The following is a 26,411-nucleotide window of genomic DNA, read 5'->3' as shown; positions in this document are numbered from 1 at the left end:
TTGTGTTAAAAGAAGCAAATTCATAGAACAGCATTAATAAGTATTTAGGTCTTCTTTTAGATGTGCTTTTTTATTCTTCTGTAACCAAAAAAGAAGAAGAAACTTTATATTAAAACAAACAATCTATTATTATTTGGCCATTATTTCTCTTTTATTTTGCAGAGTCTTAATATGACAAAATCCAAATTCACCACTGCTTTCTAGGCTTTCTGCAGCAAACTAAATTTTATGGAATAATGTCTCTTTAAATCTATCCAAGAAAATATTCCTTCTGGTCCACAGGATGCCAAAAATGACTCAATGATTTATTTATGTGGAGCTTGGCAGACCATCATCCAGATTGTGGGTGAAGTTGAATTTTATGAGCTTTCTCTGAAGTGAATATATTGACAGCCTTTTTTTTTAAAAAAAAGAGAGTTAAAAGTCCTTGGTAGGGTTTGGCAGAAGTATCACATAAATATTATCAGGAACAGTTATGGGGGTGGGGGGTGGAATAAAAATATTAATCTATTAGCCTAATCCTATATTGAGGAGATGGAGATTTTTTTCCTGTTGGAAATGGTAAAGTTTCTTTTTAACAAATAATAATATTTTTATTGGCCTGATTTGACTATTTCTAACTTAACATTTCCTGAGGTAAAATGGAATTTCTGCCCCTTAAAAGATAAATATCTCCTTGTCACTTCAGAGAAAATAAAAAGCGGCCTGCTGAGGCACTGATGTAAGGAAGCCATTTTCTGCCCAATGTTTTATTATTTGAATATTTTTTGTGTGTGAGTGATGATACAAAACAAGAAAGAGACAGAAAGGGTGCAGGAAAGCAGAGAGGCAGTCTGCATTTTGATGTAATGCAAATAAATGGACTTTCTTCAAGAAGGGCTGTAGAGCAAGAAAGAGTGCCACTTTTGTTGATAACAAAATGAAATCTATACTTTTGTACATTCTGTACTGAAAATTTCCCTGTGACTTGACTAGGTGTTATAGAAGCACAGGTCAAAAGTTGAACATGCTGGCTGAAATGTTGAAAGTTTCTTTCTGATGAGCAACCTGTATTATAAATCCAGCTCCCTACAATTTACATTATTCCTCAACATAGCAAGGATTCAAACTAAATAATATGTGAACCAACTGAGAATAAAAATGAGGACTGCTATTTAAAACACAATTCTTTTGAATTGAGAGCTATATCCAAAACTTTTTGATCCCTAAGGTATATTTTAAAAACTACTGAGACTATGAAAATCTTTTGATTTCATAGAATCAGAGTTGGAAGGGATCTTAGTGATCTTCTAGAATCTACCCCTTTCCAAGGTAGATATTCTCAGATAATCCTGAATGTTTGAAAACTTCCAGTAGTGGTTTACAGAAAGCATGCTTTTTTATTGCATAATAGCTCTCATGGTTTGGAAATTCTTCTTTATTTTGAGTTTGGCCCTTCTTCTGTAGGGTTTCCACTCATTGTTTCTTGTCCTATCCTTGGAAACCTTGGAAACAGTCTTCTGAAATATATTTGAATAATAGTAGCTCAGGTTGGTTGTTGGGCTGTTGGTTTGAGCTCAGCCCAACACTATCCTCTCTGTGGTAGACTTCAAGCTTGAGAAGACAATTGAGAAGCTGTAATATCTCCCCTTTAGCTTCTCTTCCTAGGCTAAACAAACTTAAGTTCCTCTAATTAATTTACACTTAGTATGTGTTCTTCCTATTAATAAGAGAATGATATACAATCTTAGTGCATTACTTTCCCTATTCTGAACCACTTAGTTCTTCTCTACTTCTGTTCTAAATGCTGCTTCCTGGTCATCATGCAAATTCTTGAATGGGCAAATAAGCTGGACCATTATACCTTGTTTGCAAGGGCTTTCTACAGTCTGTTGTGGTTTAAACAGTCAAAAGCCTTTACATCATTAATAAGGCAAAATAGATGTCTTAGAACTCAATTGCTTTTTCCTCATTCATTGGAAGTAAACAATGTGCTCTTCGGTGTCCCTGCCTCTTCTCAGTTCTGGTTCTATATATTATGAGAGAGTCTCTTACACACATATGAAATAAGTATTACGCATTAATACCTGTAAATACAGTAGTTTGAGCATTATTTAGCATAGCTCTTTGTGGGCATTGAAACATGAATTGACCTATGATTCTGGCAGTGTTTTCCATGTCTGTTTACATACCACATATAGCTTGTTTTCTGCACCATCTTGTAAGATATTTAGAGTTCTTCTAGTGCTTTACTGATCCCGACAGCTCTGCTGTTTACATTATTTTCTACAGCATATTTAATTTAATTTTCCAGAATACTTTTGAGTGGAGTAGAGGTCAGGGACTTGAACTTAGACTAATTGCTGTGGGGCAATAATTGGTCCTTGTTTGAAGAACCTGAAGAAGTTCTCATCAACTTTAAGAAGATGATTGTGACTTGTCTTTAGAAGGGACTTGAGGAATTGGAGAGGAAAATATAAAAATACAAGAAGCATTTTGTTACAGATAACAACTCAAAGAAAAATCGAAAGCAATGCAAGAAGATCAATCAAAACAAAGAAATATATGGATTTCACTATGACAATTCATTGAAAAATGTAAAGATAAACTGACTCCTCTTTAGCACTTTGATATTATATATTGGAACTGCATTTAAAGTTGATTCAATTAGGTACTCACAGTGGCATTGCAGAAGCTCAGTCAATGTCCCCTTTTATTTATATTTTTAATTAGACTAATAAAAGTCTCACCTATAACTTTGTATTGTGGGTTGTGGGTTTTGAAGATAATGAACTAGTAAAAGTAAATGTGCATTGTATTAATGTCTTTATTGCATTTGTTTTGTTTGCCTTACTTAGCGCAATAATGTGACTTCAGTGTTCAGGTTGGCCACTGCTGTTTTGAAGTCAGAAAAGCTTTTGTTTGTTCCAAATCTAAATGTCCTTCTGTAATAATTGAGAGTTCTCAAATAATGCAATATTTGAGGCAGTGGATCATTCATCAGCTACAAACTGATAAAGTTAAGAAATGAAGATCAGTAGAAAAAAATTGTATTTGTTTTATTTTATTAGTTTTATTGTTTTTTATATATGTTATATATGTTTTTATATTTTTGTAAGCTGCCTTGAGTTGCCATGTGTGAATAGGCAGCAATATAAATCTCCTAAATAAATAAATAAAATAAATAAAATATCCTAGCCAGCATTCATTGGTGAGGATAGATGTTGGTCCACAATCCCCAATCATCCCTGATCATTGGCCATGTTGGCTCTGCAATCCATATCTGACCTAGGATGAAATATACTATAATCATATTGTAAGTATGGGTTTTCATTCATAAAGCTTCCTGAAATGAAAAATAACATCAACCTTCTATTTTATTTCACTTATTGTTCATTGCTGTTTGTAATGCCTTAATGTAAGATTACTCTCTGGATAGGCATTGTACCGGAGGTAGAGGTGCCTAAAATGCTTGAGCTAATTCAGTGATCCCTAGAGGAAAATGGGAATGTGGATCTGATTTGCACGGGTCATCCCATGTAATTACACAGTTACCAAATAATAACACAGGGGCATTAACACAATTCACTCTTTAATTATCATGGCTCCCAATGAAGTTGCCGTGTAGCTTGCTATTTAATAACATGCATTATTGCTCAGCATCTCTATAATTAACTTCTGTCAAAAGACTACACTAAGAGAAAATTGAAAAATGGGGCAAAGCATCGCTACACGTCAAAGATCCATATCGTCTGGAAATGGGCCAGAAGTAAATTAGATGAATTTTTAAATTGAGAATTCACATAGTTTGTGAGAAGGGTACATTCCGATTAAGAGAGCAGAAAAAGTTATGAGTGAATGGAATTATATACCTCTCTCTTTGTAAATATCAAATAAGGAAATTAAAAAGTATTAAAATGCAAATAACATTGCATGGAAATAAAAAAAAATGCCTTAAAAAGCTGAGAGGTAAGAAAAGAAAGCAATCCTGGGATATATTTGGGAACATGACGATTCTAATACAGAGATCCTTTGTAGATCGTTCTACAAGTCTGCTGTGATCTCAAGGACTCAAGACAATTACTTCCAGTAATGCAAAGGTTTTTGTTGATATTGTACTAAACCCCCCACTGTGAAAACTGTAACACTAGAAAAGATTAGAGCCATTGCTATTCAACATAGGATATAAACAACCCTAGTAGCTAAACCAGTGGCCAATATATCTTGATTTCTTGAGAACACATAGGTCTATAACAGCAGTTTCTACCCTAAGAAGTTCTTGCACAAAGGGCCTTTCTCAACAATGGAGCTGAAGCACCCTCTACCCTTCCTTGGGACAGCTAGATTTGCTCTCCCCACTGCCATTCCCTGTCCTGCCCCTATTTCCTTGATTCCTGGACCTTTGTAGTCATCTGTCTCCGTACCCCATAGGAGACAAGATAGCAAAGCCAGTCAAATGTTACAAACCTTGAGGCTCCCTTTAGACAGTGTCAGAATAAAGGGAGAAATACTATAACATAAGACTATTTATTTAAGGATTAGGGACAAGATGAAGACAACTTCATGATGCTTTTTTCCACACAGGGAAAAAATACAGAATATATTTCCCGAGGTATGTCTTTTGCCATGATGAGATTAAACATAGATTCAGCTACAATGTCAGTATGATAGAGCAAATACTGGGGATCGAAGCACTGGGGATGCTAGACTCCTTCAATTAAGACATTTTTGCCTTTTTAAACAACTGGGCGCTCTAGGAGTTACAGTTTCAGACATCTGATCTGTAACCTGAGAAAAGCAGCGGTAAAACCTGTCCAGTTTTACTAGCCAGCCCCCATTCTGTAGCTCCCTCTGCTATTCTGCAGTTAAATCAATCCCATCAAATTGGTGAAAGTAGTTTCTTATCAGGTATCTCCTCCACTCAGGTACCTTGTCCAGCAACTTGCTTTTAATTCTGGATAAGTGCTCAACCCACATCCAGAACAGGACACCAGACCCCTGAATGGCGGAGCTACAAATTGCTCCAGTGGATGAAGTGGAAAAGAGGGAAAGGCCCATCCTAAAACATGTACACAGGTGAGAACTATAAAGAAGATGCTGAAGTTTGGCCTCTCAGGTAAGGGATAGACAGACATTGCAGGCTCAATGGAAATTCCCTTGACACCATCCTCAACACACATGTAGAGAGAAAAAAGTGTTACCATAGCACTTGCTCTCTCTCACACACACAACTCCAAGGAATAGTTGTTCAAACAAAAACAAAACTTCAAGGTGTAGCCTTATTAATTTCACCCTGGCTTTTACGTTAGACTGAAAAAGAGATGCAAGAACCTGCAAAGTATCACAATACTTAGAGCTACCTCAGATATAGTTTAAAATAGAAACAGCAACATAATATGTAGTTCTGTGCTAACTAAAATAAAAAAAAACAGAATGATTGACCTTTAGAGGGATTTGGGATACCATCAAGTCCCCATTCCTCTTTAAGGACCTGTGTAATTAATATTACCAGCTGGAGCCCAGAATATGTTGTAGCAAGAATTTCCACTAATAACAAAAAATTAATGCCACAACGTCTTCAGAAGAAAAACAATTCCAGATAATGTATTGGCTTCTAGGTGAGTCAAACTTTGCACAATTAGGATCTTGTTTCCCATGGAAGCCAATGCACAGTTGTACACATTAAAAAGGTGGATGTAACTGCAGGAGAAAGATCTCGATCCATGGCAAACAATCCTCTTTCTGTAGTAACTGAATAGGGCCTTCCATATATATAAATAAATCCTACTAACCAAACAGTTTTATGAGTAGGGATTAGAATATAGCCCTCTTTAATTTTAAGGGGTCTGATGATCTGCAAAGTAGTTGGAGCTCGTTCTTGCAGCTAAAATAACTTTCCTTCAGTGATACTGCTCTCTCTTTTTACTATAACACTGCAAAGCCATGGCTTTCTTTGTGGCCCAGCTCCAGCTTACAACTGTGCTCACTGGAGTGAGACATTAATTTGCTACACCATGCCAGAGTATTAATAGACAATTATTTATTGCAAATCTGAACCATTTATACTATTTACTGAGTTGACACAATGTAAAAATTTGATCCAAATGTTAATGTACCCATGACATTGCATAATTCTGCTCCGTGCCAAGGTCTCTTCTCTTTCATATCTCCAGCTTCCTCCCACCCCCCACCCCCCACCTTAGTTCCTAAATGAATTGAACATGCAGAGCAAGAAAATCGAATTATCGAATGGATGAGTAATTGACCATCTAGAACTTGAGGTTGCTTATTTGTGCCATAACTAAGGGTAGGCTGCTAATTAGTTATTAGTTATTCTACCATAACTCTGGAAAAGCTGCTAATTAGAAACGCAGAAAAATTAAATATATTTAGAATTCTATCCAAGAAACAAATGGGGAGGAAAATGGAGTTAACCATATTCTTAGAATGATAACTAAATAAATGTTCCTGTTAATGGGAAATTGTTCGATACAAGCTTTTTGAGGCTAGAAAGGAGCCCTATTCAGAGCAGTAAATTAAAGCACATATTAATTGCAAGAAGAGAGAAAGGTTATCTTACGAGATCGACCCTCTCTTTAGTTTTAGTGTCTTAACAGTGAATGGAGCTGTATACAGACTACAGGTAGTCCTCATCTGATGATCGCAATTGAGCTCAAAATTTATTTATTTTATTTTATTTGTTTGCCAAACATGTACAAGATAACAAATATAGGTATGAACATAAACATGAACAAAGGAAGTACATAAATGGGGACAGTAAGACAGGGACGGTAGGCATGCAGGTGCATTTATGTATGCCCCCTTTACGGACCTCTTGGGAATAGGGTGAGGTCTATGGTAGACAGTTTGAGGCTGAAGCTGCGCGGGTTTGAGGCTGAAGCAACGGAGTCGGGTAGACCATTCCAGGCATTGACCACTTATGTTGGTAAGTGAGACATTAGTTAAGTGGATTTTCCCCCAAATGCCAGTATAGGGTGAGGTGGATGAGAGGATTTTAATGAAGTTTAACTTTGGCATTGAGTCTTTAATGTTGATGGGTTTAATAGATTTAATATGGTATTGTGGTGTCTTACATGTAGTCCTTGACTTACAACTGGTCACTTAGTGATTGTTCAAAATTATAACGGATCTTCCCCAAAAGGGGACTAACGCCCCAGTTTGAAGTTATAGCTACTGCAGTCTTCCAGCAGTCATCTGTGCTTATAACCAACCATAGCGACACTTGCAACGCCTCCGGCCTATCCCTCCATGTAGCATCCTGCTCTGTCAGGTCCCCACAGGCCTTGGGAATGTTTTCTGTACCCACTGGGTCCCCACAGCCCTTGGGCCTGCTTCCCACCCCACTGGGTCCCACATCCTCCTCCTCCCTGCTTAACCAATTGCATACTTATCTTTAGAATATTTCCAGGTCCCCAGAGCTTGTGAGAAGGAAGAAGGGCATACTGTTACACCCTTTGGCATCCCTGGGCTGCGTGGCTCTGGCCCAGAAGTGGGCATCATTTTTGGAGTGGCCATAATATTTATAAAAATAATTATTGCTCACAAACCCTACATCTTTTGGATTGTAAATAGACCTAGTCATTTAACTATAATAAGCCCTTAACAATAAATTAATTCAAATCAAGATCTGACTCTGACTTTTGGTACAAAGATTCTTTTCTTCAAGAAAAGGAAAAAAAAATATTTTTTTTCCTGTGACAGATCCTGATATCTTAAAAGTTAAGCTCCCTCCCCTGATATGATTTAAATACTATCATGCTAACTATGCTGGATTGTGCACGTATCTTCAAAAATAATGAGCCCTTCTTCCAGATCAATTAATATAGGATTACAGACTAATCTGGTTATGGAGAATGGCCACAAATTAATTTTATTTTGGAGCATATGCACAATACAGCAATTTGATTCAGATCATTTATTGACCATTTCATAAGATTTAGTCTGGACAGTTTGTACATTATTTGGTATAATATTTGTTTCAGCACTGTGAGGTGTGAGGAAGGAAATGCCTATCTTCACGTTCTATTTGTATCTGCTTCTATTTCTAGGTCTTTATCCATTTTCAGCAATCTTCTCCCAAGTCACAATATCATGGCACAGCTCCAGAGGTGGTATTCAGCAGGTTCTGAACAGTTCTGGACAGGGGTGGGATTCTACCAGTTTGCATCTATTTGCTAGACCTGGTTGTTAACATTCTACGCAGTTCGGAGAACCGGTTGTTAGAAGAAATTACTGGCCTAATCATGTAAGGAAGGCAGGAAGGAAACATTCTGGTGTTGCTTACAGAAACTGCCTCTCCGTTAACCCTTATTACATTCTTGGCAGGACTAGACTTCCTGTCTCAGGAACTTCTCTGGAGTTTTTTTCCCCTCCTTTGCTAGCATTTTGCTTGTGTGGAGTGACTATTCAAAGTTATAATGGCACTGAAAAAAGTGACTTATGACCATGTTGCAGCATCCCCACAGTCATGAGAAGCCAGGCAAGGAGATGCGTGCCTCCATGTGAGCGATATTGAGTTGGCCACGCCCAGCCAATAACATGACCACCAAGCCACATCCACCCAATCACATGACCACCAAGCCACACCCACCACCCAAGCCACACCCACAGAACCAGTTGTTAAAAAAATTGAATCCCACCCCTAGTTCTGGAGAACCGGTAGCAGAAATTTTGAGTAGTTGGGAGAACCGGCAAATTCCACCTCTGACTAGAGATTTTACAGTATCCTTCCCCTGCCACACCCACCAACCGGTAGTAAAAAAAAATTGAATCCCACCACTGCACAACTCCCCTCAATTGCAAACAGTAAGTGGGCTAATGTTGTATCAGAAATAATGTGAACTACACAAACAGGCTAGTTTCTCCAAAGCATATCTAGTGCACGAATGTAGAGCAGATTAAAGCATACAGGTAGCCCTCAACTTACAACCACAATGGAACCCAACATTTATGTTGCTAAGTGAGAAACGTGTTATGTAAGTTTTGCCCCATTATACAACTTTTCTTGTCACATTTGTTAACTGAATCTTTGCAGTTGTTAAAGTAGTAACTTGGTTGTTAAGTGAATCTGGTTTCCCCATTGACTTGACCCTGAGACACTGCAACCGTCATAAATGTGAGTCAGTTGTCAAGCATCCGAATAGAAATCATGTTACCATGGGGATGCTGCAACGATCATAAATGTGAAAAATGATCATGTCACTTTTTTCAGTCCATTGTAACTGCGGACGGTCACTAAATGAACTGTTGTAAGTCGAGGGCCTCCTGCACTCAAAAAATGAAACATTTCAACTTGGAGTCCTTTAAAAGTCCCTTTAAAAGGGAAATTAATTTAAAAAGAAAGAAACCAATTCCATTATTTATCTCATCTAGGATCTACCTTTTGATAACTAGAAAAAATTTGGAAAGCAGATTGCAACATCCCTTTTTGAAAAGTCAGGACATGTACAAGTCTGGATCTATCTATCATGTATCTATCTATCTATCTATCTATCTATCTATCTATCTATCTATCTATCTATCTATCTATCTATCTATATTATATGGATTACAATTTCTTGTACCTGTAGCAAATTCTTTGAGTATGGATCCTTTTGCAATTAAAGTATCACCTGCTCATTATCCATTTCCATAGTTTCTTGCTCCATCACCTTCTCTATTGCATACTCTACTGCCAGCCCATTGCTTTAGTCACTGCTTCCTTGCCTGCTCTTTCGCAACATTTCACACGGTTGCTTGCTCTATCACCTGATCTACCATCCACTCCATTACTCCCTTCTTCTCTATTAACCACACCACTGCTCTGTTTCCATCACTAGCTTCACCATTCACCTCCTTGCACTTTCTTCTTTTCTTTCCCACTCTCCCCCATCCTCTTGTCCACACTTACTCCCTGCTCTTTCTTTCATGCTGTCTTGCTATCTTCTCTTTCTCTTGCTGTCTCTTATTTCTTTCAGTCGCTCACTTACGCTTTGCCTCTTTTGCTCTGTCTAAAAAGATTGGCTGGGTGACTGTTGACAGGAAGATGGCCCTACGTTAACCAGTGCTGACCACCATACAAACTGCTTCTCACTCAAGGCATGTATCTAAATGGATAGTTAATGACCCTTCATAACACGTGACTGGCAATTTGCACCAGATTTCCCACGCTTGGCCACTTTTGCTGCCCAAGCCAAAATGACTGTGGAGAGACTTTGCCCGTGATCAAAGAAGGCAAGGGTACCATAGTAACTCAAAGCTGCCAATAGGAGCTGAACAGATTTCAGGTCTTGCCACATCGTCTCTACAATCACCACCAAAGCATCAAAAATTATTCATATCACCAAGCTGGTATCAGAAGAAGTGAAAAACATACATTAATATCAGATCACATAAACATCAAGTTAGATAGCTTCAGCTATTAGTTGGGAATGAGAGGGACATTGTGTTTTGAGAACATGTCCTCATATGGATAAGTCCTTGGTAGAAAGATGAAGAGGAAATAACTCAAAGTATTTACCATGAGGAACCAGGTGTTTAGATACCACAGCAGACCAATACACCCATTTGCACCTAAAAGATCTTACAGTCTACAGTGCAACTAAGTCATAAAGGAAGCAGTTTTATTATTTTTCAATGGGACTTTAGTGGTTACATTGTTTTATTAACTAGCTGTATTTTATTGCAAATCCTGGTGTGTTTTTAACTTCATGTATATATTTTATATTTGTAAATATATCTGTTGTATATTTGCCAAAATAGAAAGGCAATAAACAGGGCAGGCAGTGTGCAGCTAAAAAGGGAAATTATAGCATATGTCTCCATTAACAAGCAAACTACTACAAGTTTTTCCTCAGGCAATACAGCATGGGTGTGGTTCATACTATGAAAAGCAGTTAGCAGTACAATCAAAGAAAAGTAAAATATCACTGACAGTTTTTCAAAATCGTTATCGTTGCAGACATTCTATGCAATTTTCCCTTCCCCCCCCCAAACAACCTAATCTGTCATTAGTTCTTGCAATTGACAATACAAATATGCTCTCCAAAAGCTAGATCTTGAGAAGCACCATTATTTTTGGCTTCTTTTTTTCCAATATCCATCTTTTCAGCATCCCATTGTAGTTCACTAAATGAGGCTGTGAACTTCCCAGTTTCTAGGAAGGAATCAATTGTTTTTTAAAATCTCCTCTACTTGCATCAATAAATGTTTAATCAACCCTATTTGTTATTCAAACAACTTTGCTGAAAAGGCTGTGTGCTTCTTATTGCAGGCTTAGCAATGTATAACCTGATTTTCCTAAAGTTAAGTTTTTGAGGCTGTTACTAGGTAAGGAGACAGCCAATCATTTCATTACGATGAGTAGTGTCTCATTCATTCATTCATTCATTCATTCATTCATTCATTCATTCATTCATTTATTCATTTATTTATTTATTTATAAAATTTATAGGCCACCCATCTTACCTTAAGGCAAAAATCCTTCTTGGATCTTTGAAGGATTATTAGTCCAACACCTGCAGACCTGGGCAATCCATAGCCAGATATTGTAGATTCAAACAGGGTTGACCCAAATCTTCATTCATTCCCAAAAACTGGGGTTCTAACAGAGTGCATTCTTAGTAGTGGGTGACATAATTACACCCCATATCTTCTATTTGGATACAAAGGTACTTAGAAGTTCATGGAAATAAAATCTAACACACTGAACTGAACTGGATCAGAAATCCAAAGATAATTGTCAGCATAGAGTACCCATTATAAAGGATCTGCCGTGAAGACCACTCTTACTCCATCTCCCCTCAATATTTATTGCTTTGTTTTTTATTAATTTTTAAAATAATAATTTCTTCTTGGAGTTCAAATCTGCATGAGTTCAAGAAGTCAATCTTTCTGACTAATAACAATGCTATGAAATAGGGTGTACAAAGAGGTTGTGGTTGGGACAGAGTCACCCAATGAGATATATAGTCCATTCTTCTCATCACTATCAAGATGCAATAAGAAGCACACAGGAGCTGTGGTGGTGCAGTGGTCAGAGTGCAGTAATTGCAGGCTACTTCTGCTGACTGTCAGCTGACTGCAATTTGACAGTTCAAATCTCACCAGGCTCAAGATTGACTCAGCCTTCCATCCTTCTGAGGTCAGTAAAAAGAGGGCCCATATGGTTGGGAGCAAAAATGCTGATTCTGTAAACTGCTTAGAGAGGGCTGTAAAGCACTGTAAAGCAGTATAATAAGTCTATTATATTTGCTATTATGCCACATTTAATAATTAACCATTACACCAGACAAAACGATCTCCAAGTCAGCATATATAGTATATAACAGTAAAGATTTGTCATCGAATGCATGTGAAAATTTAGTCCTGTATAAAGCCTGCTGATAGAAATTAAGTGGGACCTCAGGCCGTTCAGATTCTGCTGCCAGATTTCAATGGCACCATAACTTCTACTGTGGTTGCCATCATTTTTGTCTTTCCAATGTATCTTCTACTCTTTCTAAACCAATGACAGGCCTTGACATCACAAAAGCAGACCTCTTTTAGTTATTTGCTATCGCAAACAGCATAATAACTCCCCATCAAATTCCGTAAAAGACTTTTTGATAATAATGAGAGTATTGATCACACATGTTTTTATCTCTTCTGACCCTCATCAGGAGCCCAATCAATGAGCTGGATAAAAGATGAGAAACACTTTCCTTTTTGCTGTTTCTCATAGTAGGAAAAATGTGAATTTAAAAATGGGATTAAAAAAAAAACAATTTTAGAATTAGTTGTACAGATAGAGAAGGATGAGGAAAATCCATTTTAAATCAATCAGTTAATTAGACTGGGAGATAAATCAATTCATTTCATAAGTGGGCAATTGGAAATCAATTTACTGGTGTGATAAGAAAATAAAATTCATTGCTATATTGTTATTGTCTGAATGGGAAATGAAATTGGGGAGACTGAAGCAAATGAACATATTATTCTAAAGCTGTAAAGCTGCATTTTATTCTTTTAATTACATACATTATGTTTAATTTCATCGTTTTATTTTAATTTACCTGGTTTCATACTATTCTGCGAATGATTATTGCCCCACAACAGTTAAATGGATCCTTGAGTATATTTGCCTGTCCCCACACTCACATTTTATTTTCGTAAAGAAACCCATGTATTGCAAAAGACCTTAAAACACTAATGGTTTTTCCTTCCAAGGGTATCATTGATAAATGAATGTCTCATCATTTAAGTAAGGTGAAATTTGGTGGCTTAGACCCAAACGTCATTTACAACTGGAGTGGAAAACAGTGACATATCCAATCTAGATGACTTTTTTGATTGTATCTCTTCTACCTCCCACTGTGGCTCCCAGCCTTTTCTCGCTTTCTCTCTACAGGACATGCAGACTTGTTAATGTGTCCCATGTAGCATAGGATGTCCCATGTAGAGAATAGCTATGACAAATGCAATCCCAACTACTAAAATCCTACAATTTCCTGGCACTCAGCCCTACAAGCAACCTGAGTCAAGGCAATGCCAAAACTCTCTTATTGTACCAAGACACTTCAGGGATCTTATTTTACTGAGATGTGATCAACAATTGCCTGCCAGCTACAGCTTTCTCTCCCCCCCCCCTTGTTATTCTAGTAATCTCTTTGCAATTTATCATTTCATCTCAGCTTCAAATTGTCAGACCTTTTTTTTTTTCTCATCCCCATTTAAACTATTATTTGAATGACTTCAGACTGAAATAGCCATAAGCAATACACTCATTCTGAGCGCTAACAAAACTGAGAAAAGATGCAAGTTAATGTTGTCTAAATAGTGAGTTTCTAGATTTCAGATCTATATTCTCACGAGGTCAGAACTGTGCCCTTTTTCCTTAGTCCGTCATTAGGTAGCAATTCATTTTGCAGAAACCTTCTCGCTGGGGCTAAGAGAAGCCATTTTTCAGTCTAACTGCAGGTTAGGAAATAGCTTGAGAAGTCACCTATTTTTCTCCCAGTTGCAACCTCCCAAGTCCCCTTTACCACTCATTTTTGATTTTGACCCCATCAATTGTTGTCATGCTGTCCAGAAGGGAATGGAGCCCATGAGGCAAACAGGATTCCCTGGCCCTGATTGGCAGATGTCAGAACTCCAACATTCACAGGAAGGATTGATTCTACATTCATTGAAAAATTCTGTCTGCTGGAGATGTACAGTATAATGATGCTATAATCAAGGTGAAAGGAGCCTGTACACAAGCCTCAGAATTAAATGCACATGTCACAGTGTGCCACAGTAACCTTAGTTGTTCTCTGGGTTGTTTTATTAGATGCAGATTAAATAGGAAGAAGGCAGCTTATGTGGCTTCACTGAACTAATGCTGCACAACTTCCCCAGACAGTACTACAGCAAAACAGCAAGCTTCATTTTTCCAAATGGCATCCTGTGCAATGCCTAAAATAAAATGGGAAACTAGGGTGCCCTAAGGTATGCATAAGGAAAGCAGGTAAATGAAATAAATGTGCTCAGCGCTGGAAGAGGATACTCCAGGAAGCTCCACAAGAGACAGACCGTGTAGCTGGTGCGTAGGTTTGCTCACACACTGGAAAAATATAAAACATGCTGTTGCTTTTCTGCCTTTAGTGTACCTGTCCCAGCTGTTGTTTAATTATAATAAAAGTGATGTAATCTCAGTAATGTAGGAGAATGCTATTTTTCTCCTTCCATTTCCTTTTTTTTAACCACAGTGTGAAGAAACCTGTTGCCAATTGCGTGTTAGAAGGTTCTTACAGACAAAATTCCTAACACACACACACAAAACCCTCCTCTGTGTTTATTTTAAAATGTCCTTCCTATGACATGGTTTTCATAATGGGATTGGGTGGGAGCTTGAAAAGTTCTTCTGTGACACTCCAAGGTTTTTAACTGCACATCTCTAAGATGAACAAAGAGATTCCACTCATCCCCATCAGCTGAGTTGGAAAGTAAGGACAGTGGATCACACAAGAAGAGATACTGTACCTCAAGAGCTGATTTCGTCTGAGAATTTGAAGGTGCATCACACAAAGTATAGGCTTAATTAGTTCATCTGCATATATGTTGCCTAGCAACAGAGTACGGCTTCAGGGAAGTTGCTTTTGGAGCTAATTTCTTTCTGCTGTGTGAAAGGAGATGGGGAATATGGCATACAGGTAGTCCTAGATTTACGATCGTAATGGAGCCTGCCCATTATGGTTGTAAGTCAGGATGATCGTAACGGGAGTCATTCATGTGTCGAACACAATTTTATGATCTTTGTTGCAACAATCATCAAGCAAATCCCATGGTTGTTAAGGAAGTGCCACATCATTAAATGAAACCATTCTTTGCCATGAAGTGTTTTTGCCAAAAATTATAAGCAAACATTGTTCTTTGGGGGGGGAGGGGAACTTAATCATGGTCATGTGACTGCAAGTTTCTGCAAACATCTGTAAATGTGGGCCTAGCACCCAAAATTTGGTTACATTGCCATGGGGATTGTCTCTCAGAACTTCAGAACCAATTGTAAATACTTTTCGCGGTATCTATTAGAAACTTTTAATGGTCACTAAGCGAGCAGTTGTAAATTGAGGAGTATATGTACAGTGATGGAGTTCTTAAGCCTGCCCTGATCTGCTCTGATAGCTTTGAAAACTGGTCAAGCTTCCTTCATCTTGGTTTGGTAAACCAAGCAAAGTTCATCAAGTGGCAAGCTTAACTCACTGAATTCAGTCCGCTCCTTCTTGTGACCGTTACTAACTAGGTACTAGACTTTTGCTTCAAATTCTAAGCATTGTAATTAATCCCACTTACAAATTTTGTTAGGTATTTCCAGATCCTACAGACTATCAAATAGGCCTCGTAATAGCATGTGGGAATGATCTTGGGAGATAGGTGGAAGAGCTGCAAACAGAAAAAGGTTTGTGGGGAGCAAACATCTCAGAAGGGACCCTCCCTAATGTCTTGGACTGTAAAAAGAGGGGAGAGATGTACTTCGAGACTTGCAAGATTCTGCAATGCAATCTTATAATCAAGTTAGACATGGTATTTCTGAATCGGTTTCTTGTCTGTATTACTTTGAAGTGCTAAGAGCTCTAGAACAGGGGTGTCCAACCTTGGCAACTTTAAGACTTGTGGACTTCAACTGCTCTAGAAGATCTATAAGGGAAAACCTGACCATTCTGGGTGCCTGACAGGGAACAACAAAGGGAGTGGGGATGACAAAAGCAATAGCAATAGCACTTAGACTTGTATACCGCTTCACGGTGCTTTACTAAGTGGCTTACAGAATCAGCATATTGCCCCCCCACAATCTGGGTCCTCATTTTACCAACCTTGGAAGGATGGAAGGCCTTGAGCCTGGTGAGATTCAAACTGCCAAACTGCTGGCAGTCAGCAGAAGTAGCCAGCAGTCCCACATTCTAACCACTGTGCCACCCAGGCAGTTGTGCCTTGAAACAACTTGCACCCCTTTTGTTTGTGTACTACGATGGCACACTAACATATGAAAAGATGGAACTTCTACTACAATGACCTCACACTGCTTTTAATTTTCATCCAAGTGGCCTCAGTATTGAAATAATAAAAATAATGTTAATAATCCAAATTTCAAGATTGTGCAGATACGTCTGCCTCCCGACCATATTCTTAAATGTTCATAGTCACAATTTTCATATGTCCCACTTAATCCAGGGAGGATATTCCTGATAAAAACCAAGACAACACAGTGTAAATGAGCACCCAGAGAGCTGAGAGGAATTTTTTTGTTGGAGGGGATTAAAAAAAAATTCACCCCAATAAAATTCTCTGTAGTAGTTGCTTTAAAAGCATAAGTTTTATATCAGAGCGTTGGAGAGTTGATGTCCTACTTCTACTTTCTTGGTGAACAAGTGAGAAGTATATGAAATACATGAATAATTGTGTGCCATAAGTGTTGTTGTTTTTTTCCCCAAAAGGCAACTGGACTTTCTTTGTTTTACATAAAAACATTTCATTTCTCAACCAAGAAGCTTCTTCAGTTCTAACTTTTGGACAATCATGACCTGAATGACTGAGAACCTCCATAGACATGAATAATTGTGGAGCATGTGAATACTCTGTGTTCTTACATGTACATGAACTTTTATCACTGTAGGTTTTAGCATGTTTATGATCTTGGTAGAAAATGTATATAAAAATATCTCTCAAGGAGGACTTCAAAGTTCTAGCAATTTTTTTTTAAAGCACGCAAAAGAATATGACTTCCCCAATAGACTCATAATCAGTAATAAACTCAGTCAGTTTTCCAGTTTTCAGCTACTGCAACCTAATGCTACTTTCATAAAAATCAGTAGAGCAAAGCCATTTTATACTCACAGTACTCGTTATTGATGAGAAAAACATACATATGCATGCTTTCATGCTGATTCTTTCCAAAAATGTAATTTGCTAATGGCTATCATGCAACTAATATTTTGAAAACATTCCATAAAGGAAAATGTTTACAAGCAAATGAAATTCATTGAATCGTGTTTCTTTTTAAAAAAAAAATTATGGGCCTAAAATATCCAGATAATTTACTCTCCCTCCAAGAAAGGGCTAATGAAAACCAAATGCAATACAGTCTGTGAATTAGGCTTTTCAGGAGATTGTGAGTTCTAGTCCTGCCTTAGACATGAAAGCTGGCTGATGACTTTGGACCAGTCTCTCTCTCTCCCAGCAAAACTCACCCAGTGGTGGGATTCAAAAATTTTTACTGCTGGTTCTGTGAGTGTGGCTTGGTGGGCGTGGCATAGCATGGATAGGTGGGTGTGGCTTGGTGGGCGTGGCAGCAGAAGGATACTGTAAAATCTCCATTCCCTCCCCACTCCTGGGGGAAGGTTACTGCAAAAATCCCATTCTCTCCCCACCCCACTAACCTGCTTTCCAGCTCCGTTCTCCTGTGCAGGGCAACAAAAGAAGACCCAGCCGATCATCTGGGACTTGGGAGGCAGAGAATAGATGGAGGCGGGGCCAGTCAGAGGTGGGATTTGCCAGTTTTCCAAACTACTCAAAATTTCCGCTACTGGTTCTTCAGAACTGGTCAGAACCTGCTGAATACCACCTGTGAACTCACCTCACAGGGTTGCTGTAGGAAAAATAGGAGGAGGAAAGACTCTTAGATATGTTTACTGCCTTGAGTCATTTATAAAAGCAACAGATTTTTTTAAAAAAAATTAAATCTAATCTGATTTGCTTATATAAAATAGTTTTTGCTCCATTCCTTTCCCAAGCAACATATGTAGTAACTGATGTTGTAGAAAGACATATAAATAGGATGTTCGGTTGGAAGTTGGCTTAGGATTGATCACATTAGTAGAACTTGAATAAAACTACATTTTTAAAATAACTTTTTAAAATAGCATTCACTTGATCTCATTTCTTGACACTGTATCTATCAACAGGTGTGTGAAAGACAACAAAAGATCCTTAAAACATTAGCTCATTATGTAAATTACATCTGTAATATCAGATGTTGATATTATATTCTGGGGACTTCTGAGAGTTGAAGTTCACATATCATTAAGTTGACACATTTGAGAAACACTTCTCTGGAGCTTCCTTATTCTATATTGTGATGTTATAATTGATTCTAGTCTGTTCCAGTATTAATATTAGTATATTCTCTTTATTCCATGCCTTTAGTGCACTTAATCATAGACACATTACCATAGCGATGCATTTCAAGTTCACATCTACAAACAAGCCATATATGATTCAACTTTTGTCACACACAGATCTGGATTTAAACAGTAATAGGATAAACCAAGGCTCTCAAAAGTCTAACCTCATGGGCTGATTTGGATTGGTTGGACTGGAAAACGGAATCAGCATCAAATTGTCAATCCTACTTTCTCTATACTGGTCAGTCAAATGTCCCCATGACTTGTCATTCCTAAAATTGTGGCCCAAGCATCTATTCCCCCATAGATATACTCAGAAAAATACTTTCAGGAAAATAAACCTCCAATCACACCCTTCAAGTACCTCCCCATAAGCTGTGAACCCACTGTCAAAGACTGCTCCAGCCAGATCTGCAAAACCTTATCTAGATTTGAATCTAACAAAAGGAGCTTCTCTTTATCTCTTCTATGAAAACGTCTTCCCACCAGGACTCAGCAAAATGCGTCCTGCTCTTTCACTATAGACAGAAGGATGTTACTGAATTCTTTCACCCAGTCTACTACCACTGACACCCAAATGTCTTCTCCAAATGTTTTTGGGAAATTTTTAGTTCATCAAGGTGACAGGATTTTGTATTTTTGTTCCCCATTGGCAATGGCCCTTTTCAAAAGCCTATCTGTATTGGTTAACCGATACTGAAGCTACGAGGGAAATATTATATAGACAACTCTGGCATGTTGAATTTTCTGCAAAGGGTTACACTAAGGACTTTTTTTTCAACTAAGACAACGTGCTTATGGCTAAGACGTTGCACAACCTGGGGTAAAAGATACATTATTGATGCGTGGGAATTTAAACTTGGAGAATACACAGCAATGATGAAACTCACAGGGTTATTTTAATTAAATTTAAGCAAAAATGGCTTTTACATATGCCAAGCATCATACAGAGAGGCAAATGCAAACATTTAGGGTATGGTTTCCAAAGTCTATATTTATAAATATGGTAAATTAAATTTTACTAACTTTGTAGTAATTGATTTTATGGTACTACTTATATAGTATTTTATACACATTAACTGTATAGTATTTTATCCACCAATTAATATACATTTTGAAATGATATGTTTATTTTAAACAAATAAATAAAAACATTTTTTCTTAGAATAAAATCTAAAAACAATACTAGAATAAGTAGAAGGTAACTATTCTGGACAAATAATACTTTCTCAACAGAACTAGCTGTTTTATTCTTTCTTGTTGGGGGAATTTGAATGGTCATTAAAAAGGATCCAACAGCAAATAAGGTGAAAGTGCCACTGATTGACACTCTTATAAAATTATTTTATCAACCCACAAAAAGCTTTTATAAGCTGAATATTTTTTGCATCATAAAAGTCACCTCTGTATATAAGAATTAAGTGATTTCCAAACATGATTAGTATTGCATATACTGTGAAGGTAAATTGGGTTCGTTGCCAGAAGACTCTTTTACTGTCTAGAGTTTGAAGAAAAAACCAATAAAGAGTAATGGGGAAACAATATTCCAGATTATATTAAGCTGAGTCCCCCAAACCTTCTGTAAAAAATATCTTAGTTGCAGTCTATAGGAATACTGAAGAGAGGAAAAAATGTTCAAGTCTCAAAAAAGTCAGACAAATGCATGCCAATGCTTTTCAATGTGAATTCGCTTATGTCCCAGAAACTGATGTCGCTAAAAGTCATAATTACACAAAATCATCTGTGATCAAGTCTGACTGAACTCAGTGCGTAATCCTCTAGGATAAACAGATACGAGAGCTAAATACTTACATTTATCAGAATTACAGGTTTTCTTGTATTCTGTAAGACATTTGAAACATAGTACTTAAAAACTACATGTTTTTGAAGTAGGTGAACTGGAAAAGGAATTTTTTCCCCATGTTTGGCACCATCATCAGAATTTGAAGGCAGATGTCCAGGGATGCCTGTAGAAAAGGAACCAGGAGGAACTCTCTGTGGCAATTTAAAGCAACTTTCTCCAAGCAGGGTACCCTCTGGTTTTCAAGATCTAAAATTCTCATGTCAGCTTGTTAGGAATGTAAGTCACCTAACACCTATTTGGGTTGGACAATATATAAACCAGGATAGACATTTTAATATTGTCTCTTTAAGAGAATCCTAAAAGTGTAATTGGGTGTGGTTTCTCAAATGGCCATAAGATGGAGCCAGAAACCTGGGTTGTTTAGTCTTAGTCTTAGTCTCAGAAGAAGTCTCAGTGAATCTCTGTTTCCTTCTGTTGGAGAATATTGCTGTTCCTCTTAACTGACTGCTATTCTTGGATTTGATGTAAGTCTGATACTGAACTGTTTTTGACACTGGACTTTGATATTGGATTATCCCTGAACTAAAAACTGACTGATTTAACCTGTGAATGACTTTGGACTGCTTGTTTTGAACTTTGCTAAAAACCTTTATTGGAAGTAAAAACCAACATTTAATGTACAGTGTATCTGTGTACTGCATGTGTGTGTGTTATTCAAACACTTCTCTCACTACGTCTCCCTGTATGCACTCATTCTCCTACCGGGGAATTACCTCAACACTGGTTATGGGCCCAGGCCATACCAGGCTCAGATAACTGAGAGTTAGTGTGAATACACAGCTGTTTACTGTTTAATTGTGGGTTACTATCCTGGTAAAGATGGCACAAGTCACTTCAACAAGTCTGTCACTGATAACCCGGTTGGATGGAACAAACTATGTTTCCTGGTCTATGAAATGCAGTCTACTTCTGCGTAGAGAAGGGTTATGGAATGTAGTTCAAGATCCACCGGATGTAAATGCTTGGGATCCAGCTAATGAGGATGATGCCAAGAAGCTTGCTGACTTTAAACAGAAGAATGAACGAGCTCTTTGTACAAGGGCTATCCACAAAATAGATTACGTTTTCATCTGTAGCAAGAAGGGGCGGAGCTAGCGTGGCCATCTTTGGTCTGTGCATCTGCCGCTCAGTCTGCATCTAGTCATGCTAGTGGGAGGTTCGTATCGTTGCCCATTATTTCACAGCAAACGTTTGAAATGTGTGCTGCAATTGAAAATCCCTCGAGTTGTGAGGTGCGATCAGTGATAAGGTTTTCATTGGCAAAAAACCATAAACCAATTGAAATTTTTCGGCAACTGTATGAAGTGTACGGGGACAACATCATCACTGAAGGTGGAATGCGCCAATGGTGCATTAAGTTTAAAAATGGCCAAACTACGGCACTCGAGAAGTCCTGAATGCTTTCAAGTGGGAGATTTTTCCTCATCCACCCTACAGCCCCGATCTTGCACCAAGCGACTACCACTTGTTTCTGAAGATGAAGACCTGGCTTGGAACACAGCGCTTTGACGACGACGCAGAACTGGAGGTGGGCATGACTGACTGGCTCAAAACTCAGGCATCAAATTGGAAATTGAAAAAGAGTCTTTAAGGCTTAAAGCAATCAGGATATGAGTGGAACCAATGTATAGTTAAAGAATTAACTAAGGTAGGCTTTGTAGCTGGAATGGCTGATCCATGTTTGTTTAAAAGAGAAAGTAATGGTGTAATTTCATTATTGCTATTGTTTACTGATGACATAGCATTAATCACCAAAACTGAGATAATTTCACTATTGGAAAAGAAATTTAAGATAAAACAGTTAGAAGAAATCAAACAATATCTTGGTTTAAAGATAGAACTAAGGGAGGATAAAAAAATCTCACAGGCAGATAAAATTAACCAATTACTAAAAAGTTTTAAAATGGAACTTTGTAAACTGGCTAAGACACCGATGAGCCACTGATGAGCCATAGTGATGTTCAAAGTCCTATTTTTGATAAGAACATTTATCAGTCCTTGATTGGTAGTTTATCTTATCTCAGTAATTGGTCAAGGCCAGATATTGCATACAGTGTTAATCGATTAGCTAGATTTAATGCTGAGCCAACTGAAAAGCACTGGCAAGCTGCTAAACATGTGTTAAGATATCTAAAACAAACAATGCATTATGCATTGTATTTGAAGCCTAAAGATGAACTGAGTTTAACTGCATATGCTGATGCAAGTTTTGCTACAGTCATAAATACATGAAAATCTACATCGGGTACTGTAGTATTATTGGGAAAGGTATTGATTGGATGGAGGTCTATTAGACAGAAACATCTAAGTTTGTCAACAATGGAGGCTGAATTCTCATGTTTGTCTTTATTATGTACAGATTTAGTTTTGTATAAGCAATTATTAATTGATATGGGAATTGATGTAAAAGATTCTATTGTTGTTTATGAAGATAACCAGATGGCTTCAAATATTGCTGTTAAAACAAGAATGAAACACACAGATTTAAGAAATTTAAATGTGAGACAATATGTGCAAAGTAAGATGATTAAGCTAGAATACTGTATGTCATGAAACAATATAGCAGATCATTTTACAAAAGCCCAAGGCTCTATAAAGCATAAGGTTTGCTGTGAGGATTATGGACTTAGAATGTAAGGTGTATATATTGTCCTACCCAAAAGGGGAGAATGTTAGGAATGTAAGTCACCTAACAGCTATTTGGGTTGGAAATACATAAGCCAGGATAGACATGTTAATACTGTATCTTTAAGAGAATCCTAAAAGTGTAATTGGGTGTGGTTTCTCAAACGGCCATAAGATGGAGCCAGAAACCTGGGTTGTTTTAATCTTAGTCTCAGAAGAGAGTGTGTCTGAGTGAGTCTCTCTGTTGGAGAATATTGCGGTTCCTTCTAATTGACTGCTATTCATGGATTTGATGTAAGTCTGACACTGAACTATTTTTGACACTGGACTTTGTTACTGGATTATCCCTGGACTGAAAACTGACTGATTTAACCTGTGAATGACTTTGGACTACTTATTTAATCAAGGTAATCAAGAGGAGAACAACTGGCCACAACTGGGCAGTTGAAATCCTGATCTTTTTAAACATTCTTCAGACACACTTAAACAGGGCTTCTATCATTTTGACTCTGTTGACCTTTCTTGTGAATGTCCTTTCTTGTAAACTGCACAAGGGCTTAAACAGGTCAGTTGGCATGGTCAAGATACAGATGCAGTTGGAATCTTAGGAACATTATTTCTTGTTGTAGGATGGAATAAGTGAAACATGAATGACTGGACAAGTTTCCTTCTGCCATATCTTATTCTTATGAGCCATTGTGGCACAGTGGTTAGAATGCAGCTGGCTGCCTGCAATTTGGCAGTTCAATTCTCACTATGTCATGCTCCCATCGGAGCCTAAATCTGCAGGAGAAGATGAGCTGGAACCTAGCTGACAGAGAATGAGGGGGCGGCTTCGTTGGCTTCGAAGGAAAATGGGGAAGGCCAGGGCCTTTCAGGATTAGGACAGCTTGTAGACAGGGAGGAACACAAGAGACAGAGCTCAGGTGAGGAGCAAGGACCACCTCCTCCCTGATCTGAGAGCACAGAGAGTGGAAAGAGGGCAAGAACAGTGCAGACTGAGCAGGTTACTTGGGAGAAGAATGCCATGCCCATCTTCACAAGGCACACCTGGGGAACGAGACTTAAGGAGATGCTGTGGGAGGGACATTTGTCGGGAACAAATACTGAGTTCCTGAAGTGTTGAGTGCTAACATTTGAACTTTCCTTGAGTCCTTGCATTCTTTCTGGCTTTCTGAACTAATTACCTGGATCCTTTGCTTCCTGAACTCTTTGATTTGCCCTGCTGGATTTATTGCTGTGCAGCCTTGGTGTACACCAGGGGCGTCCAACCTTGGCAACTTTAAGACTTGTGGACTTCAACTCCCAGAATTCCAAAGCTGGCTGAGGAATTCTGGGAGTTGAAGTCCACAAGTCTTAAAGTTGCCAAGGTTGGACACCCCTGGTGTACACAGTGCTGGGCTGGACCATTTGCAGCCAGAGGCTGCTTGTGTGGGGGTTTGTCATCACTTTGCTCTGGGACTTGCCAGAAACGTGGGAATGTTTGGAGAAATTTGAAGCAATAAAGGGGCGGCTGCTTGTGTTATCTCTGTGCCGTGCACTGGGTGATCACACACTGGCTCAAGGTTGACTCAGTCTTCTATCCTTCTGAGATTGGTAAAATGAGGACCTAGATTGTCTGGGGCAAAATGCTGACTCTGTAAACTGCTTAGAGATGGCTGCAAAAAACACTGTGAAGTGGTATGTAAATCTAAGTGCTGTTGCTATTGCTATTTCAAACAAAATCAAGGGAGTTAATTTGGAGTTTCTTTCTCATACTTTCCTGTTTCTCAGGGCCAAATAAACTTTTCTCTTCCCAAGGCCAGGCCTATATTCCTACACACCATCACACCCAATGTTTCAATTTTTCCTCAATGGACTTTCAGACATGCCCTAGTTTGCCCTGTCCACTGGACATATTAAAATCTCAATAACCTCCTATTTGAGATTTACTGAGAGGGTTTATTTTATTTTGTGTTTGGTTTAGTTTGTTCCTTTGTTTCTCTTTTAAACATTATTTTCTACTTCTGCGTATATCCAGTCTTATTCATTTTATCTCCAGCCCTCTCAACACCATCCACTTGAATTTATTGTTAGAGCCAACAGTTATGAGCTACGTTAACAAGGCTAATTGAAACTCTTTCACTTAAGCATGTAATTGGCTGTTATGTTCACAGTTGGTTCACATGGATAAACTTTTCAACTTATGTAGCAAATAACATTACATTGTCTGTAATTTCCATCCAAATTTTTTTTTTTACTATCGGCCAAGATTTCAATAGAGTTTTCTATTGTATTTATGCTTGGGAGCTTTGACATTGTTGTAAAAAAGTGCCATATTTTATTGAGAGCACACTCTAAAAAATTAGTATTAGATACAGAAAGCTAACTAGTTAGTTGGATGGATTCATGCCAATCCAATTTATTCTCTTAGAGTTACAGGATAAGTTTGAAAGAACAATTGGAAAAAAGTGGGACCTCCAAATTAATTTAATTCTGTTAAAATTACTAAAACTAGGGCAAGTTAAGAGAACTGGGATTTTTAATTTCATAATGCAGGACAAAAGAGATGACTTGCCACCAGTCAATATTTTGGAGGTGGTCCAGGCCAGTACAGAAATTATGATACTATGTGCTCAGTTAAGCCATTTCTCTGATATAAACATTTGTGGAATATCACAGTGACTTAACATCAGTACATAAGGATGTGTTTTCTATAAGTAAGTCTCTGTAATGGTACCTAGTTATGCAACCTCTTTTATTCAGTTAATTGATTGGCATGCAAAAGCTTGCATTTTGAAATTGATATGTGTATAGTATATATCAGTGGTGGCTAACCTTTTTGGCACTGAGTGCCAAAATGGGAGATTGTGCGCGTGCATGCACACACAACGGAAACCAAAAGAGCAGCTCCCCAACATGTGTGCGGGAACACTGGAAACCGGAAGCTTAGCTTCCCAGCATGTGCATACCCACTGGCCACCAGGTCTTCCGATTTTTAATAAGCATGCATGCACAAAGACCAGCTGGCTGGCATGTGGAACCCAGAAGAGCAATTGCCGATGGCTGGCTTGCCCAGAGAGATGACTCTGTGTGCCACTTCCGGCACATGTGGCATAGGTTCACCATCACAGGTATATATGGACTACAAATGTGGGTCTTTAGCAAATTCATCTTTGTAATACACTTCTGAGCTTGCATGTGAAATAAATTGTTCATATAGGCTTGAGCTATAGTAGGCAATTCTTTAGGCAGTATTTGGAACCAATTACATACAGTAATTCAGAGTCATGAATGGCCAGACTTCAAAGATTCAAGTTTGTATT

This window comes from Pseudonaja textilis, chromosome 1, assembly GCF_049901715.1.
Source record: "Pseudonaja textilis isolate UNSWEBS1 chromosome 1, rPseTex1.2, whole genome shotgun sequence".
Lineage (NCBI taxonomy): Eukaryota > Metazoa > Chordata > Lepidosauria > Squamata > Elapidae > Pseudonaja > Pseudonaja textilis.
This window is presented reverse-complemented; position numbering follows the sequence as displayed.